General features: G+C 29.1%; 1 long non-coding RNA gene across 4 annotated transcripts; it reads left to right on the top strand.

The window, feature by feature from the left end:
• The first annotated feature begins 16,219 nt into the window (after window positions 1-16,219).
• Window positions 16,220-19,460, top strand: LOC126839699 (uncharacterized). Of its 4 annotated transcripts, none has more exons than XR_007685959.1 (8): window positions 16,220-16,434; window positions 16,720-16,815; window positions 17,082-17,248; window positions 17,321-17,440; window positions 17,522-17,650; window positions 17,885-18,020; window positions 18,163-18,385; window positions 18,701-19,460. It is a non-coding gene; the product is annotated as an uncharacterized LOC126839699 (long non-coding RNA). The 4 variants fall into 4 exon arrangements; XR_007685958.1 differs by having other exon boundaries at window positions 16,720-16,930; window positions 17,321-17,433; window positions 18,701-19,456; XR_007685956.1 differs by having other exon boundaries at window positions 16,720-16,930; window positions 18,701-19,452.
• The last annotated feature ends 271 nt before the right edge of the window (window positions 19,461-19,731 follow it).

Raw genomic sequence — 19,731 nt, 5'->3', positions numbered from 1 at the left:
ATGTATTGTCAACGTTTTTGACCAATAATAAAAACATTAAAATACATATATTAGTAAAATATGAGTTTTTTAAATGTTAACTTAAAAGATTGTACGAGGTAGGTATTAGCCATTTATTTACAAAAAAAACATGTTTTCGTAAAAGAACTATAATAATGTCGAAACTTTATGATACTAAAATACTTTTGTCCATTGTTTACATTGTAACAGTCGCTGTGAAATAATAGAATACATAAAACTACTGATTAAACACTAATAAGATCTGTATGTAGCAATATCCATTTAGGAAAAAAACATTATTAATATGTAATAATATTATAGCTTTTATAAAATAATTATTGTAAAAACATAAATTTAGTTTGAAGATAAATGGTAGTAATATAGCCATTTACACAGGGCTCGAAAACGTTTTTATAACGTTATGATTATGACGTTAAACTTGTCAAAAAACGATTGAAATGGATAACCAAAAACATAACGAAAAACATTAAACGCTTATTCTAAAAATAAAACAATAACCAAAACGTTTTGATAAACGAAAAATATAAAAACGTTAAACATATCAAAAAAACGATAAACGAAAAGATTCAAATAACATAACGAAAACAATAACGGATGAACGATATAAAATGTTGTAACAAAAAAAAATATTATTATAGGTACCAAAAACTAAATTACTCCAAATAGACTCTACATGATCAAATGTTTGGTTTTTTGTGGTCTATAATTAAGTATGTGTAATTTGTATGAAATCGCAACACATGAATACTACGTATTGGGAAATTATTTTATCTTTGCAGTAAATTTTATTGTTCGATGTAAACTGTAGAGCGATAAAATAATGTAGAATCACTTTACTATACCAGTTATATAGAAACGTGTCTAGGGTGTTGTTTATCACGGCAGTGGTTTTTTCCGGTTATAACATCTGATAAGATAAAGGATTTACCGGGAAATTGTGAGCTAGAATATTCGAGAACATTTTTATGTGTTATTATTTAAATTTGAAAAAAGTCAGCGTGTTACGATCTTTTAACGCATAATTTTCAACTTTCCTTTAACTTTAAAATATAGTAAGTTGTTTTAAAGCTCATTAGAAAGGCTTGTCAAGAAGATTCAAAATACGAATTTAAAAATTAAACAAATTGTTTAGGTTTTTAACAGTTAAAAAAAATTGTCAATTTAAGCTATTTTTCTTACTATTTACAGATCTCCAAAACCGATTAACGGATTTTGTTGTTTAGGCTCCTAAAATCCCTTTGGCACGTGGAAGTGTAATGGAGAGTTTCAGAACTTTATCTTATATGTATAGTTCATTCACTACAGAGCTTTAAAGTTGTATATTATAAAAATTAAAAAACAAGAAAATATATGCCGACCTCTGACTTTTTGTCATATGCATTATATTTAGACTTAGGAAAATCGTTTTAACTTTTATTAGACACATTTCATCCTAATCTTAAAAATGGTTATTGTTATAAAATATATAGTCCATTCAAGTATAAAACTATATTAAGATTTTAAAGTATTGATCTTAAAATTTGAAGTATTAAGGAAAACAAAATCAAATTATAGAATATAAATAATCAAATGTGATGTGAACATTTTTTTTTCAACTACTCAAATATTTATTTTTTAATTTTAGTATTGAATATAATTAATATTGTTTATTTGGGTCATGGAATATAAGTAATAAATATTATATAACCTTATATGGTATTTTATGTGTACACTGAAGAAATCATTGAGTAATATTTAAGTTGTTTTATACGAGGACCAATTACATCTGTAACCTAGAATATATCATATATAAGACATAGTATTAAGGTGTTGGTTTTACCAGTTTATTACGGCTGCTGTTATAATTGTAACGTACGTTGTATATATATATTATACTGTGTGTTTTTATAGTGTACAAACATATTATTGTTGTGTTTTATTTTCTACTTAAATACTAACTTCCACCAAGATATACAGGCGTTTATCGCAAAAGGTTATTGGCCCAGACACATAGTCTCAGGCACAACAGTGAAGCATCAGAAGACTAAGTATTTTATGTAGTTAAAATTCACTTATTCCAATTGTTCAGTAAGTACTATTTTTAAGTACGTTATCTTTTAACTATGGACGAGTCACTGAAGATTACAAAGCTGAGTAACTCGGAAGGCTGGACACTTTGGAAATTTCAAATGAAGGTAATAATTAATTCATTTGAGATAAGCGGTATAATTACAGGAGATTATAAAAAGCCAGTATATACAATAGCAACCTCCGAGAAAGAAGAGGATGCCAAGAAAAGGTTTCAGTTAGAACGAATAGCGTGGTCAAGGGATGATAGTAAATGTCAAAGACTAATCGTCACGTCATTGGAAAATGGACCGTTACAATATTTGCTAAATTGTAGTACAGCATATGATATGTGGAACAAATTATTAAGTATCTACGAGCAAAAATCTGAAGCAGGTATACATTTATTACAAAATAAATTTTTCAGTTATGTAAAAGAGCCTACAGATGACATTTCGACGCATATCAGTAAACTACAGAATCTTCAAAACTAACTTGCTCAATCGGGAGAGAAAATCTCTGACAATATGTTGCTAACTAAAATTCTTATGACTTTACCGCCATCTTATAAACATTTTTACAGTGCATGGGACAGTGTACCTCAAGCAAGTAAAAATTTAAATGAACTTACATCTCGGTTGTTAATAGAAGAATCGAGAATGTCTCAAGGAGGTTCAGAAGTTGAAGCAGAGGAATCCAATGCTTTGACTGTCAAAAGATTTCAAAAGAAATTTTTTAAGAAGAATGGTGGTAATGTTGGTAATGAACGTAATTTTAGTAATAATAATACTAAAAAGATAGGTCCCTGTTTTTGGTGCAAGAAACTAGGTCATCTCAAGAAAGACTGCAGGAAGTATCAGAAGTACCAGAAGGATCAGGGTGAGGCGAAATCAGATTCGCCAAGTACAAGTTTAACAGGTCAAGCGTTCTATAGTGAATCTTTGGTTACTGATCGCAAAGAGAATCAATGGTATTTGGCTACTGATTACATGACAAGCAACAGAGAGTGGTTTGTGAACTATAAAAAATTCAGGTCGCCAGTGGAAATAAGGATTGGCGACGGTACAAATTTACAGGCAGAAGGTTCGGGTAATATAAACATAATATGTTATGTGGGAAATAACATGAATACAAATTATTTGTCTTATGTGTTATATGTACCAAATTTAAAGTATAATTTATTTAGTACGGGCAAAGCATTAGATAAAGGTTTGACAATGGAATCAGACAGTAAAAAATGTATTTTTTTGAAAAACAATAAGGTCGTTTGCACTGGTGAACGCAAAAACGGGTTATACAATATGAACATTGAGATTGTACAGCAAATAGCCTACGACATGACATTGACCGAGCAAGGTAACGGACAAATGGAAGTGAATGCGGCAATCGCGGATTCCATTCAACTTTAGCATGAACGACTAGGGCATCAATGTAAACAGTACGTAAAATCTTGTTTGCTAAAACATAATATAAATGTAAGCGGTGATTGGAAGCAGTTCTTTTGCGGTGACTATGTTATTGGGAAGCAAACGAGAAAGCCATTTAAGAGTCGTTCGACTACATCGGGTAAAACCGGAGAGTTAATTTATGCGGACCGATGGAAAACAGGTCTCTGGGCGGGTCCCGATATTTTTTATTGTTCAAGGATGATTACACACATTATCGGACGGTCTTTTGCTTGAAAAATAAAAATGAGGTCAAAACTAAATTAGAGTTATTTATAAGATTTGTTAAAAATGATTCTGGGAATAAAGTAAAAGCTTTAAGAAGTGATAATGGTTTAGAGTTTATTTCTAAAGAAGTAACAAGTATTTTGCAGAAATATGGCATTCGGCATGAAAAAACAATAGCGTACACACCAGAGCAAAATTCTGGGGCGGAACGTGAAATGAGAACTATTGTGGAAGCAGCACGAACATTACTTCATTCAAAGAAGATGGACTTATCATTTTGGGCAGAAGCAGTTAATACATCAGTGTATGTACTCAATCTTACTGGTAAGAGTACTGTTGAAGGTAAAAGTCCATATGAGCTTTATTTTAACAAAGAACCAGATATAAGGCATTTAAGGGTATTTGGAACAGAAATGTATGTTCATATTCCAAAGGCCAAGAGACGAAAATGGGACGCTAAAAGTAAATTGTGTATTTTTGTCGGGTATTCTTTAGATAAACGTGGGTACAGGGCTTATTGTCCAAAAACTAAAACTATAAGAGGTTATAGAGCTGTTGTGTTTAAAAAAGAAATAAATACTAATGAATTAACATTTAGCGAAAGTGTAAGTCAAGATTATAATGTCGACGAAGAAACATCTCAGGCGGTAGAGGTACAACCAGAAAAACAACTAGAAGTCATGCCAACAGAACTACCAAGTTACAATCTTCGCAATCGAGGTCAATTGCGTAAACCGGCCAGATATGCATGTATTACGTCGTGTATTACAGAACCGATTAACTATAAAGAAGCTGTGAGCTGTCAGAATAAAAATGATTGGATTTTAGCCATGGACGACGAGATAAATTCATTGCATACTAATGACACCTGGACGTTGGTGCCAACTCCAGAAGGAAAGCAAGTATTAAATAATTCATGGGTTTACAAAATCAAGTACAATGGTAACGGGCAGGTTGATCGATTTAAGGCTCGATTAGTTGTTAACGGTTCTCGACAGATATATGGGATAAATTATAACGAAACATTTTCACCTGTAGTTAGATTTGAATCTATTAGAACAATTTTAGCCATTAGTGCGGCTCAGAAATTGGAATTATGCCAATTTGATATTCGTACAGCATTTCTATATGGTATGTTAGAAGACGAACTGTATATGGAACAACCGATCGGATATGACGACAATTCAGGACGGGTCTGCAAATTACGTAAGTCGTTATATGGATTGAAACAATCTCCACGGTGTTGGAATACACGGTTTAAGAATTTCCTTTTGCAATTCAATTTAAATCAAAGTAAATATGATTCGTGTGTTTTCACTAATCATGATAATAATGAAAAATTGATTTTAGCTATTTTTGTTGACGATGGTCTTATTGCGTCAGTCAATAAAACAAAAATACAGGTATTATTGTCTAAATTAGAAAAAGAATTTGAAGTTAAACATGTTAACTTAGATTATTTTCTAGGAATGGGAATTAAGAAATTAGATGATGGATCATTATTTATTAATCAAACTAATTATTCTAGAAATATTATTAAACGATTTAACATGTTAGATGCAAAGGATATCTCAATACCCATTGATAAATCAACGACATTGGATGTTCACATGGATTCGATAGTACTTAAAGAAGGTCAAGTACCGTATCGAGAAGCAGTGGGAAGTTTATTATTCCTGTCACAATTAACAAGACCAGATTTGGTATTTGCAGTTAATTTTGCATCACGATTTTTGACAAAACCAACTAATGCTCATTGGTCGATGGTTAAACGCATTATACGTTACGTTAAACATACAATTGATTATGGATTGGTGTATAAATCTGATAATAATTTAGATTTAAGAATATTTACAGATTCTGATTATGCTGGAGATTTAGAAACAAGGAGATCAACTTCCGGACATCTATTCATGTTGGGTTCATCTACAATCTCTTGGCAAGCTCAACGTCAAGCAACGGTCTCTCTTAGCAGTACGGAAGCGGAGTTCATTGCAGCGTCGGACATTACGAAAGGACTAATTTGGTTTAAAAGTTTTTTACGAGAACTCACTAATAATAATATGTATGATAAACCTATATTATTCATTGATAATTAAAGTACCATTCGTTTAGTTAAAAATCCGGAGTTTCATCGAAAAACCAAGCACATCGATGTACGATACCATTTCATTCGTGAAAAATATGAGGAAGGTCAATTCGAAGTTCAATACATAAACACAGAAGAAATGTTGGCAGATATCTTTACAAAAGCACTTCCAAAGGACAGATTTGGGATGATTCGATCAAGCATCGGAATACAGAAGATATCACAGTAGAATAAGTTAATTTAAGGGAATATTAATTAAGGGGGTGTATTGAATATAATTAATATTGTTTATTTGGGTCATGGAATATAAGTAATAAATATTATATAACCTTATATGGTATTATATGTGTACACTGAAGAAATCATTGAGTAATATTTAAGTAGTTTTATACAAGGACCAATTACATCTGTAACCTAGAATATATCATATATAAGACATAGTATTAAGGTGTTGGTTTTACCAGTCTATTACGGCTGCTGTTATAATTGTAACGTACGTTGTATATATATATTATACTGTGTGTTTTTATGTTCAATAGTATTGTGTTCAAACATATTATTGTTGTGTTTTATTTTCTACTTAAATACTAACTTCCACCAAGATATACAGGCGTATATCGCAATATTTAGTTATGATGTAAATTGTATAAAAAAATTGATTTTAAATATTGTAGATAGTGGCCTATTTTTAGAAACACAATTTGTTGTCATTGTTTTTAGTTTATCCTAAAAAAATACATGGTAACTTCGTAAATAAGTATTTGAAAATATGAGTTAATATTAAATGATAAAAATAAGTATTAGATGCTAACAAAAAAATCACAGTGGAGGTTCTTTTATTACTTTTATCAAAAAAATTAAAAGATGCAAAATAAAAATAAATACATAACGTTAAACTCAATAATTCGTAACGTTATAAATACTATAAACGTTAAACGAAAAAATTCAATAACGTTTTAAATCTTTTTAACGTTGAACGGAAAAAATCGATAACGTTTAAAATCGTATCAACAAAATAAAACCTATAAAGTATAAATTTATTGTCGGCGAAAACAATTGGCGACACTGGCAACGGCGCGTCAGCGTAATAGCCGGACGTCCGATGCGGAGCTGTTATGATGAACGGGTAGTTCAAGTCAGTCAAAAAACCGCACTTATCACACAATGTTGTTTGGTTTTTTGTTATTTTATTATTGAATTGTACATTACGATTTTTGTAATTTATTTATGTCATTATTATACAACAAATTGGCAAATGTTAAAGTAATAAACAAGACGTTTATAAAAAAAGGAAAGACATCACATTTGGTGAGTTTATTGTTGAGATTATTTAATGAGCAATCTTGTACACTAAAGGTACAGTGAACATTTTATTGTTTGTTGATATTGTGTTGTCAACACAACAACGGCAATTATACGTGTTAGATTGCTTAGAGTTAAGCGTATTATGTGTATTTTGATGGGTGGCCAGACCCAAGGTGCATTAGCTGCATGGAGACGCGTACTCAATGTTTAATGGTGTTATTAATAATCAACAGTGGCGTAATTAGGAATTTGTCTTAGAGGGGGATAGACATTTTTGTACACACAAAAATACAAACTACTTAATTTTTAAGTACATTTATTTTGTTTGTAATATAATATAATATAATGTACATAGCTCTTTTTTTGTAATAAACATAACAGTATGTAACTAACAATAATGTACATAACTCATTGACAGTATCTTGTGCGAGATCAATGGCTTCTTTTAAGTCAATTTTGGTTTTTTGTAATTATTTACATAACGGTAAGCCAAATGAAAACATTAGCTGAAAAAATACATCAGGTAATTGCAATAGACTTAAGATACCTTCTTTTTAATTAAAAATGTTTTTACCTGAACAATATTAACTGAAATTAGGAATTCAGAGTCCATTGTTTTTAGAATTATTGATGCATCCGTAGCAGACGAATCTTTCCAATCTGATATTCATTCTAAAGCTTCTATTACAAACTTAAAAAGGTCAATGAAATCATGAATCGCATCGTATCTTTGCACCCATCGAGTTGCAGATAGCCTTTTTAATGTTTTTATTTTTTGATCAACATTACTGTTTTCGATAGTAGATAATAACACATGATTTCGTTTGGGAGTATTGAAAAAATTGTATAATTTTTCAACAATATCTAAACAATTTCGTATTGCTTTTATATTGCTTGTTTTACAAAATAAACCAAATTACTAAAAATTGGAGTGATGAAACAAAATATAAAACGATAAAGATACTTACCTCATTACAATCTTCTTTATTTTCAATAGAACGATTTTTTTTTTGAAAAATATGAAAAAAGTGTATTTCTAGTATTTTTACATTTTTAGCTTCGATGCAAAGCGAGAAGGTATTGGTTTTACTCTGATGTGTGTTTTTTTTTTATCTGTATACACTGTAACTTCTTTAATACTGGACAAATTCCTTCGAATAGCAACTCTATAAATCGCAATTTTCATCTAGTTGGTACTTTGGGGGGGTAAAAGTTGAAAAAGTTTAACTCTTCACAGGCGAAAGTTGAAAAAACAAAAAAAAAACCGTACGAGTTTCTAAGTTAGAACTTTTACTGGCTATAGTAAAAGAACTATGAATGTAAGAACTGATAGTTTCATTTAAGAAATTTACAAAAAAAGGTACTTTTGTGTACTGTAATTTTTTGGGGTATTACTTGACAATAAAGAAATTAATCTATGTAATAAGTTGTTGTTGTTTTGTAAATGTTACAGGTAAATATTAACATTTATGTAAGCTTTTCATTTTATACTCGTGTGCAACTTTTTGTTATGATAACTTTGTTATATACCTGCAATTATTGTTATTAATACTATCATAAATTATGTTTGACGGTATGCTTCTATTATAAATGGGTATGTATTTTAATTTTTATGGACATGTTTTTGATGACGTTAAAAAAATTATTTGCATTAGTATAAAAATGTGTATTTAAGTCAAGAAAATTACAATAATAATATCAGGACTTCTATTAATCTAATATATGTGCTTTATAAATACATGGAAATTGTTGTGTATATGGATTAATCATATTGTTATGTGGTGTAATAAAGTTGTTTGACGTCTAGAGTTGTATTTCATGTGTCATAGTTAACTTTTTAATTTTTAATTTTAGGCATATTTTTTTTTTAAATTCATTAAGTTAACATGGGAAGGAAAAGTAAACGAGCCCTTAAAAGCCTTCAACATATACGGGATTTAAGAGGAAACAAAGAGTATTGCGCTGATGAAAGAGAAAAAGATAAGCAAAGAAAAGGAGTTGTACATTTAAATCCTGCAAAAACATTACATCACAATGTCATAATGTTAAAAAAAAAAACCAGTACAGTGGGGTCGGGGCATAGTGGCGACGGAGCATAGTGGGGACGGGGAGGTCACCGGTTTAAAGGAATTTTTAAATCTGAAAGTGATAAAATCACTTTCGAAAAAACGCTTCGATGCAAATCGGTAGTTAGTATTTTCAAGGCAGTACAATCTAAACCAAGCACAGTGTAAGCTAGGAAAGTTAGAAAGTAATAAATTGAATCGGCCATTTCAAAAACGACTTAGGTCACCGATTTTTCAAAACTGTCTTTTTATCAAATGTAATAATTATATACTTAGCTACGTATTCTGTGTGAAAACTCAAAGCGTTTATTTGAAAGCGATTTTATTCAATTTTATCACTTTTATTTATAATAATTCTTGTAGACCTGTGACCTCTCCGTTTCCTCATTGCTTTGATTACATTATGCCAATACTCTACTATACTAGTCCTCTCGGATAAAATCACTTTCAAATTAACGCTTTGATGCTTCTATTTTGTAATTTTATCAGTCATTTAAAAAACGACACAAGTCACAAATTTGAAATATTACACTAGCCACAAGAAACTTCATAAATATATTTTGCAGTGATTCAAATTTCTTGTACTCAACATTTGTATTAAATATGAGTCTGACAAATTGAGCTTTCACACAGAATACGTAGCTAAGTATATAATTGTTAATTCAATTCCAACAAATGATTCGTTATAATGCTGATAAAACATATGGGGTCAGTAGAAATAATGTATCTATGAAATTAATCTACATTTTTATTGAATATAACATTATTTTTCGTTGAGCCTCTGAACCAAATTTCATCAACACCTGCATTACAGCCTGTGAGTCGTAGGTGCGATTGGAATTTTTATTGTCACTGTTTATATATTTTCTCAGATATCATGTTGTCTTTTTTAAATACATTTTTTTTTGTTATTTGCCTTTATATGTTTTAACAAACAAGCACGCAATGTAGAACTCTACTTTACACAAGTTATAGCGAATACTTGTTCTGATTTTTATATAATATTATAGTTTTAATTAATAATTACTATTAATTTCATATGTAATATTTAATAGTATGACTAAAAGAAATATACAACTAACTGTAGTTATAACATTTTGGTAGTTGAAATAAAAATAAAAATATGGACACTACAAAATTGCTGCAATTACTCTCCGGTTTTAAGTGCATAGATTATCTCTTCGAATTTATCTCGAAAGTGGCTCTAATTAGAATTAAACATTTTAATAATTTTTTTTTAAAAAGCTATAAAAATATCTTATTTCACCCCTTAAGTGATTTAGCTACATGTAAAGGGCTCTTATGTGTTTAATCAGTAATCATATAAATTAAACTACATAAAATACAGTATTTTTCACAATGCCTGTTGAAGTGTAAACAAATGACTATTAACTGTTGGCACACATTTTTGAGTTTTAACATTATAAGAACAGTTATGTATACACTATACAGTAAAATATTTTATAGATTTTATTCTGTTGTTTGGGAAAAATAAGTTTTTTGTTTGAACCTATACTATATTGTAATATAAGATAATAAGGGACTCTGAATGTACGAACACAATAATTATAAAATGTGTTAACTAGAATACAAGATATCCAATAGGGCTGTAATTTGGATTAGAATACTTCATTTTTAAGGATTCGAATAGTTAAATAGTAATATACATTTCGAATTAGATTGTAATTCCTACTTTTTTCGAGGTAGAAGAATGTTAAGTTAGTAATTAAAAAATTTTACGGTCCGATTCTACACGGCCTGGACCGATCTAGCCCAATAAAGCTAATGTAACTGGCTAGATTAACATGGACTGCGTAGAATCGCGTTAGAACTATTTTTCAAACATAAAATCGAGTTGGGTAATATTTAATTGTGTCAAGCTAACTTGAATCAGTCTATTTTGAATTTTTATATCCATCTGATCAAGTGAAAATAATAAAATATACACACTTAATGTCTGAAAATTAAAAGTAAATAAACTATTTACAAAGTTTTCTTCGTAAAAAAATAATATACATTTATGTTAAACCGATCTCTACGAGGTACCATCTTTATTCCCGTAATATGTTGTACACATTTTAATCAAATTATTATATTGACACCGATAATGTTGAAGGGTTTTAAATCACTTGTAATTCAAAATCGGTATTTATTGGTGCATTAGTTTTGTTCTTTTTCTGATTTTGTATTAATTTAAAAATTAATAACTAAAATACAAATTAATAATATGACACTATTTCAACTTTCGAAAAAATACTATAATAGTTGTAGGTATAGAATAGCAGGGGTTCGGAATTCGTTTCTATTTGACTCATTTCTCTTTTATGTTCCGGAACAAATACCCGGAACTCGTTCCTCGAGATATTCGTTCCGGAGTAAATACTCGGAACTCGTTCCTCAAGATATTCGTTCCGGAGCAAATACTCGGAACTCGTTCCTCAAGATATTCGTTCCGGAACAAATACCCGGAACTCGTTCCTTTGATATTTGTCCCGGAACAAATAAAATGTAATTGTTCTTTGTCATTATTAATAATTTATTAATGGAGCAAAATGTATTTGTTCTACGTATTATACTGTTTCGTTCAAGTTTATTGAAGGTGCCTTTTTTTTTGTTACTTTAGCCTTTGTGTGTGGTATTTTAGAAATAATAGACACATTTATTTAAATTAAATGTTAATTAATTCACCATAAGATTATAGTTAATGCATTTGATATAACAAAACTGCTTCCTTTATTTTTAAAGGAACGAGGAAAATTAACGAATTCTTTTTTTTGAGGAACGTGAACGAAAATGACAGTTGTGTGCTTTTTTTTTGTCTGTATAGACTGTATTTTTTTTAATACTGGACCAATTCCTTCGGGTATCAACTCTATAAATCACAAATTCCATCTATTTGGTACTTGAGGAAAGAGGGGTTTAATGTTGTAAATATTTTACTTCCCCACAGTTAAAATTTGAAAAAAAAACATACGATGTTAAAAGTTAAAACTTTTACTGGCTATCATTTAGAGAAAACGAGTCGGATCGAGTTGAAATTTACAAATAATATTTCAAGGGTCAAAGTATCAAAGCGTTTATTTGAAAGTGATTTTATGCATTTTATAATAATTCCAATAGACCTGTGACCTCTCCGTCCCCTCTATGCTTTGATTCCATTGTGCCTATACTCTACTGTACTAGTCCTCTCTGATAAAATCACTTTCAAATTTCTAACTTATTCAGAGCATTTGTTTAATGGATTTTAATTATAATCTATTATGTTTTAACATAATAAGAATTTTCAATTTTTACAAGAAAACGTGAATAGTTTTATTGTAGTTTTTTTAATTGAAAGTAAATTGTTATATGCTTTGATTGAGGCAGTGTAAATAAATGAAAATACGAGCAAAATTGTTATAGCGAATTTTGTTTTGATGCTTGTGTTTGAATGTATTGTAGAACGTTATTTTATAGTAACTATAAATGTATTGTGTGCAGGTGCTTGGTGGAGTGAGATAAGGCAAGTTTTGTAAGATCATTTATCGTTTTCACAGCGACTATTGTAATTTAAACAAATAGTAAGGACTTATAAGTATCACAAACTTTGAATATTACATGAATCTTCCTATTTTACAAAAACAATTTTGTGTAGTTTTATTACTTATTTTTTTTTTATCGAAAACGAGTTGTTTTTAGGCACATATTCTGTTTTGCAGTTTTTTTATATTTAAATGTTTGACCTAATTTAATTCTTGCACGGTAGAAACTAGATGTTTCAATAATTATATATATATTATATCCAATAATGTAAAAAATCTAAATTTAATTATTTTTGTCATATAATTGGGAGCTATGATATTTTAGCTTTGTATTTTCACGTTTTTTTGGTATTTTGGGTATTTTACTGTGATACTAGGTTTTACAATGCAAGAAAATAAATAGTTCCAAACATTTGAGTACACAAATAACATGACAAAATACTTTTAAAACCCAACTTATTTACGAAAAATAAATATAATATTTCTGTAATAGTAGTTTTTGTAATGTATAATGTTAAAATTTAATAATGAATGATACCTACAGTTGTTTGCAATTAATTTATATTACAACATGAAAAACAACTTGTTTCCTATAAGATAATATAGAAAATTATAGAAAACTATATAAAAAATAGTTGAAAATATATTGTATATTATAATGTAAGAAAATAAATCGTTAACATTTTGTGTAAACATAAGGTTGAAATAAAATGTATAACGCAAGTTGAATGCATATTATTTAATTTTAAACTTCAAATTATTAAAAGATCCGCTACAGTTTTTGGCGAATTTCTAACAAATGATAATTTCGATGATTTCTTTCTATACTTATTGTCATTTCCTTTAAGGTACATAATCACAATATCAATATGTGAAAAAAGATGTGTTATTTAGATATTTATAAAATTATTAGGTATATTTTCCTATTATTATTTTGCAATCGGCCATAACACTTCTCATCAACTTCTTACCCAATTTTCTATATTATAGATACTATTATTATGTACCATTTATCTTTTCTGCTTCTTAATACAATTAATAAACATTGATTATACTATCACTATGGAATAAGAATATTTCATTTTCTTCAATTTTATTACTGTTATTCTATAAATATTTTTAAATTTTGATTAACTATGTTTGAAAAAGCTTGTATTTCAATAATACTATATGTACGATGGGTACGATTAACTTACCCTATTGTTAATTATTATGTTATTGCATTTAATAAAATTACAAATACCAGATAAATACCTATATTATGTTTTATATTCTAATACATAATCCATATTATGTATTATACTTCTTATGATCCTCCTTATGATCAAGCCTTAATTGCCATTGAGCTTAACCCTAAGTAGATATACTCTATATAAGGGATGTTAAGTTTTACAGCGAAAAATTAAAACCCATTCGGCAGGCTGAGGTGTGCTTCAAAATTTCAGTCATGTGTGCATTGTCCAACAGGCTGCCTAATGCATGACTTACTCAAGTAAACCCTATAAAAAGTAATAAATTATGTTCTAAATTTGTTATCCAAAATTAAAACAGCAGTGGTAAATTTTGGTAATGCGAACCAACCTCGTAACTTCAATTTTTTTTACATATTAAAATAATATAGATTACATTTTAAGTTTTGTTTTTTCCAATTCATTTGTACCTATAATAGACGAATAAATAAATTTGTGTAAATTCTAATGTAATATACAACATGTATTATTGTTGGTTAAAAATAATTGCAATAATAACAATATAATATTTTAGATGTAATACAAAACCGCTGTCAAAGCAATATCCCCGGAACGTAGTGGAGCCGGTTATAGTGACGGACGTGAACTCGCCGTCAGACTTCTATGTACAGCTCCAAGCTAACAGCAATGTGTTGTCGATGATCAAAGAAGAGCTGGCCAAGCACGCAAACACCAAGCACATCAGCGTCAACATAGGCCACAACAATTGCCAAGTCTACTCGGTTTTCGCATCGAACCAACGCAATGGTATCAATGTAAGATGTAATCAATGTAAACGGGTACGAGGAAAACTGACAGAAGTGGCTGACGGTTCACAGCATTGATTATGGCTTTGTGGAAACGGTGAACCGAGACCGGATGCGAAAATATCCCTACCAGTTGAAAACAATACCACCTTTGGCGTTCAAATGTGCTCTGCACGATTTAAAGCCCAAAAACCAAACTCGGGTTTGGTCCGACGATGAAGCGAACAATCTGTTTTGTAAGTTGAAGTTTGCCGGAAGTCCGGGACGTTTTACTTGTATCCCGCCGTGACCAGAGGAGAAGTCATGGAAGTCATGACCTGTACCCGTTGTTGATAAGAAGCGCGTTGTGCTATTTCGGCCACGGCTCGTCTGGTGGTTCCTACCGAAACGAACAAGTGGAAAACGAGCTGATAAAATCGACGGCGTTGCATCATTGTTATAATAAATTATTATAATTGATTTAAATTCAGACGTGTATAATATAAACATCTATGTATGCAATTTCTAGCGGTCGTCACTAAGCAACGGATAGATAAATACATTTTTTTTTCTTTATTAATATTTTCCGAGTTTGTTTTTACAATCGGTTCACGTGTATTTTACACTGTGTTTATTCACTTATTGTTTATCCTTTATATTGTATTGTACAATGCGTTTGGCTATGATCCCCACTTTCTGATTGCAGCACGGCTGTTTTATTATTTTTACCCTTCACTTTGATATCGACTTTTAAGCTTTTACACTTTTTTTTTCAAACATAGTTAACCAAATTTTTAATATATTTATATAATAACAGAAATAAAATTACATGAACGAAATATTCCTATCGGCTATCCTATAGTAATAGTATAATCTATGGTAATTGTTTATATAAGAAGCAGAAAAGATAAATGGTACATAGGTATTATTAGTATCTATAATTATATAGAAAATTGGGTGAGAAGTTGAAGAGAAGTGTTATGGCCGTTTGCAAACTATTTATAGGAAATATTTATAATATCTTTTATGTTTTTGAATAATATTTTGTAAAATTATTAAGAACATACATTTTTAGGCAATATAATAAATTGTTAAATTTCCGGTGAGCTTGGGAAAAGGTATTAAGTCCAATTACATAAACAGGGTTACATACTCGATAATATATTTTTCAAAACTTTCATTAAAAAAAGTAACACAGATTTATTCAGATATAAAACGTAAAATATAATTGCATTTTAAGTCTTAAATGTATTGAATTTTAAACCTTAAATTACTAAATGTATTTACTTATTTAATTAAACTTAGGCCTCGTTTTTTATTTAAAAGCTATAATTAGGGCAAATTGATACATATTTTATTATTTTTTTAATTACCTGAAATCAAACGTTTTTTAGAATTCTTAGAAAAGCTCATTATCCCATAAACTAAATAGATAAGTTTCCCTTCGGTTTGTTCTGTGTTATTATTACTGATAAGATTTGATAAGATGTGACTGATAATAATCTCAAATCGATAATCACTATTCAGCTATAATATTACTGTAGGATTGAACTTCACAAGGCACCCACCAGTATTGTAATTATTTTTCTTAGAAAACAAATGACTAAATGTATAATATTCATCATACTTACACAGTAGACAGTAGTTCTTCTACAGTTCTTGCTATTAGTACTTTTCTATGTAAATCAATTGTATTAGTGTCGTGTAAAAATGATTGGATATCGACTCAAAAACAAAGGTTGGTTAATATTATTATACTGCATTTAGTACTACTAATTTTTACACTAGTCGATAGGATAACTCAAGTTACCAGTAAGGTATAAACAAATTGTTTTAATTCTTTTTAAATCAAAACTATCTGTCTACGGTAAACAAACTTGTATTTGTTTGTAATAAAATATATACAATTGAAATTATAAAAGAGTAAAAACTATTTTATATTAACACATTTGTGGTCAATTGAGCTTTATTTTTTTTAAATTTATACTTACATTTTGTTAAACTTTTTTGGTAATAATTACAGATGGAAAACCTGAGTACGGAGAAGAAGATTCAAATTTTGAATTGACCTTTTATTCAACTTTTGTTTACAAGCCATAAACGTCACTGGATTTACAAGGTAATTAGGTCCTGATTACAAAGTATCGTAACTTAATGTATATCTACATGAGAAATTTCAAACATCAATACTTGTGAGATCGACTGAAAGCAGAAAGAGTACTTGAGTATCACAGGTAGTCAAAGAAAATAATTATGCATTTATTTTACATAACCTTCTACGAGAAATCTGCAAATACAAAGCATCAGATCAAGATTTCTCTGAAGGAACAATATCAATAATAAAATATAATTACAAATTAATAAAATATTAATTTTTATTGATAGTGCTTAATGTCAATACGAGGAAGCAATCATCATATTAGTACTTCGCAAAATGAGTGCTAAGACATTGGCAAGCTGTGGAGCACGAGAAACAAAAAAACCAATTTCGGTCAACTGTTGGCTGTTCAGTAAGATTGTATAACTGCTCTGAACCTAATACAAAAATTAAGGTAAAGTGTTATCACTACAAAATGATTGTATTTGTTATTATTCATCTTTTTTTTTTTTAATTATATGATAAGGTATTTTGTTGAATGCAACGATAAGTAATCTCTTACTCTTACTAGTCAACTGTTCGGCAAAGTAAACTAGAGAAGTTTATTGACAGATATTTAAATGGGTATTTTGAAAAAAAGTTGAAAGTAATAATACAGAAATGTTATTTAACTAATCTATATGAAAACTGATTAATTTTTTTATTTAATCTATCATTTATTTTTTAGAAACGGCCAACATTACAGCTAGTTTACTGTCTGCAACAACAAACATTTTACAACTTCAAATTTTAGTGATAACGCTGATGACAATATCACCAAGAAGATTGTATCCAACTAAATAATTTTTCTTGAGAGGTAACACACAAGTATTTATTATTGTATAAATTGTATGCCCCTGATACTTTTTGAGTCTATTTAATATTGTGGTTTTAATAAATTACATTTAGAAGTATTGATATTTCTGTTTAATCATTTTTTTTTAGAACCAAATACTTAAATATTTTATCGAACAATCTAAACTGTAACTAAATATTTTTAAACATCAGTTCAAGCCAAAGGCCAATAAAATATCATACATTTTTATTTTAGGATAAAACTGTTTCCTGTTCTGATGCATGGATGAAAAAGATAAACGATTATAAGCGCCCTTGACCTGCTCGGAGAACTTTTTTATACGTTTTTTTTACCAACATCTGTTAAAACATTATTTATGGAATCGTTAATGGTTAGTAATTGATCATATTTTATCATTTAATTTCGGATTATTATTTAAATAGCTTTATTTATACTTTCTTTACGATCCAGTCATATTGACTGTGGATTGGTTAATTTGACGTACGGTGCTGATTAATTTACTACCGTTCCAGTTTATACAGCGTTTGCTGGACAAAGAGCCATACGAGCTGGAAGTGAGCGACCTGGATACAAGTATGATAAACTATGTCTTTTATGACTTAGAAAACATTTATTACCAAATAGTGGTGTCACTGTAATTATTCAACTACAACAAATTATGCAAAGCGTAAAAGATACGTGTTTATTTGTTAAACACGATGAAATAGTTTAAAATGCCATTTAATTTGTGCAAAGGTGACTAATCCATAATGTTTACAAAATATAGTATTAAATTGATAATTTTTATATGTATCTCTGTCTTTTTGTATGTGCCGACATTGCAGAGTCTATCTTCATTGCTTTAAAGATGGACTCTACAATGGCTCCGTGATGTCATATAAAAAGACATGGATATGTCCTAAATTATAGAGTTCTCTTTCAATTGGTAAACATTTTAATACGATAATATAATATTAATATTTGGTTACTAGATACTTAATTTAATTCAAAGAAATTTGATTATGTAATATTGTCCACAAACACTATTTATAAACAATTTTTCATTTTTAGGAGACACAAGAATCATCCTTAAATGCAATGTGTGCATAAGTCTGTCGGTGCTGATGAAGATCTATTAGTTCACCCCCGATCAATTTTCACCTATGTTAATCGATCGCATTTGTACGCAGTGATAAAATATGATAATTACCGACTGTTAATTTTAATTAATTTACATTACGACATTAACAATTTTGATGAATTGTTGTCTTTTTTAAACATTTAGACAAATCATGTTTTTAAAAAAATGTATAAAGTAAACTGGTTTAAGACCCAAACTCTTATTTAACAGAACCTTATTTCCATTGTCGCAATCTAATATGAATGTACAATTTATTTTAGGTACTTATTTGTGTGTTGAATATGTTATTGAATATACTGGTAAAAACCAACGTGGTATACCAAACTTGTTTTACGATCTGTGTTAAATTTTCTATTTTGCTTTAACAACTTTACCTATCAAGTAATATTAAATTTTTGTCGTGTCGTTTATGCTAACAAACAAAATTATTTTTTTACTGTTGAAGAATTATTGTACTTTTGCATTGTTACCATCGATTTAATAATGTATTTAGTTTATAACATGTGCCATTTAAAATTTAAAGGGGAATATATTCTAATAAAGCAAAACTAGTTTTAATGTAATAGTTGAATTTAATACAATTAAGTATTTAACTGATTTTTGAACAGTCCTTATTACTAGATACGGCTTTACACTATTTTTCCACCCCAACATTGTTTAGTCATGTACTTTGAATTATTTAATTCATCTCTGACATTAACTGTTAATAGCATTCAGTTTTGTAAAAAAAAAAATTGTATTTAAATTGCTCATTATCATAGATGTAATTATTGAAAGGTTATAAATAATCTTCTATATAAATAAAAATGTAATGCTGTTCGTAACCGATTTGTCTTTTTTTTTTTTTTTTTTATGTTTGTAATAGTCCAAATAAGGCTTTTCCGTGAAAAATTGGAAAAGTTACCCGGAAACATGGAAAATTAAAAATTTGAGTGAAAGTTTATTCCAATAAATGGATTAC

The sequence above is a fragment of the Adelges cooleyi genome, unplaced genomic scaffold (assembly GCF_023614345.1).
Source record: "Adelges cooleyi isolate 19-005CV unplaced genomic scaffold, UGA_ACOO_1.1 ACOO_flye_CR_arks_rails_tigmint_CR_PRNA_307, whole genome shotgun sequence".
NCBI classification, from domain to species: Eukaryota; Metazoa; Arthropoda; class Insecta; order Hemiptera; family Adelgidae; genus Adelges; species Adelges cooleyi.
This window is presented reverse-complemented; position numbering and strand designations above follow the sequence as displayed.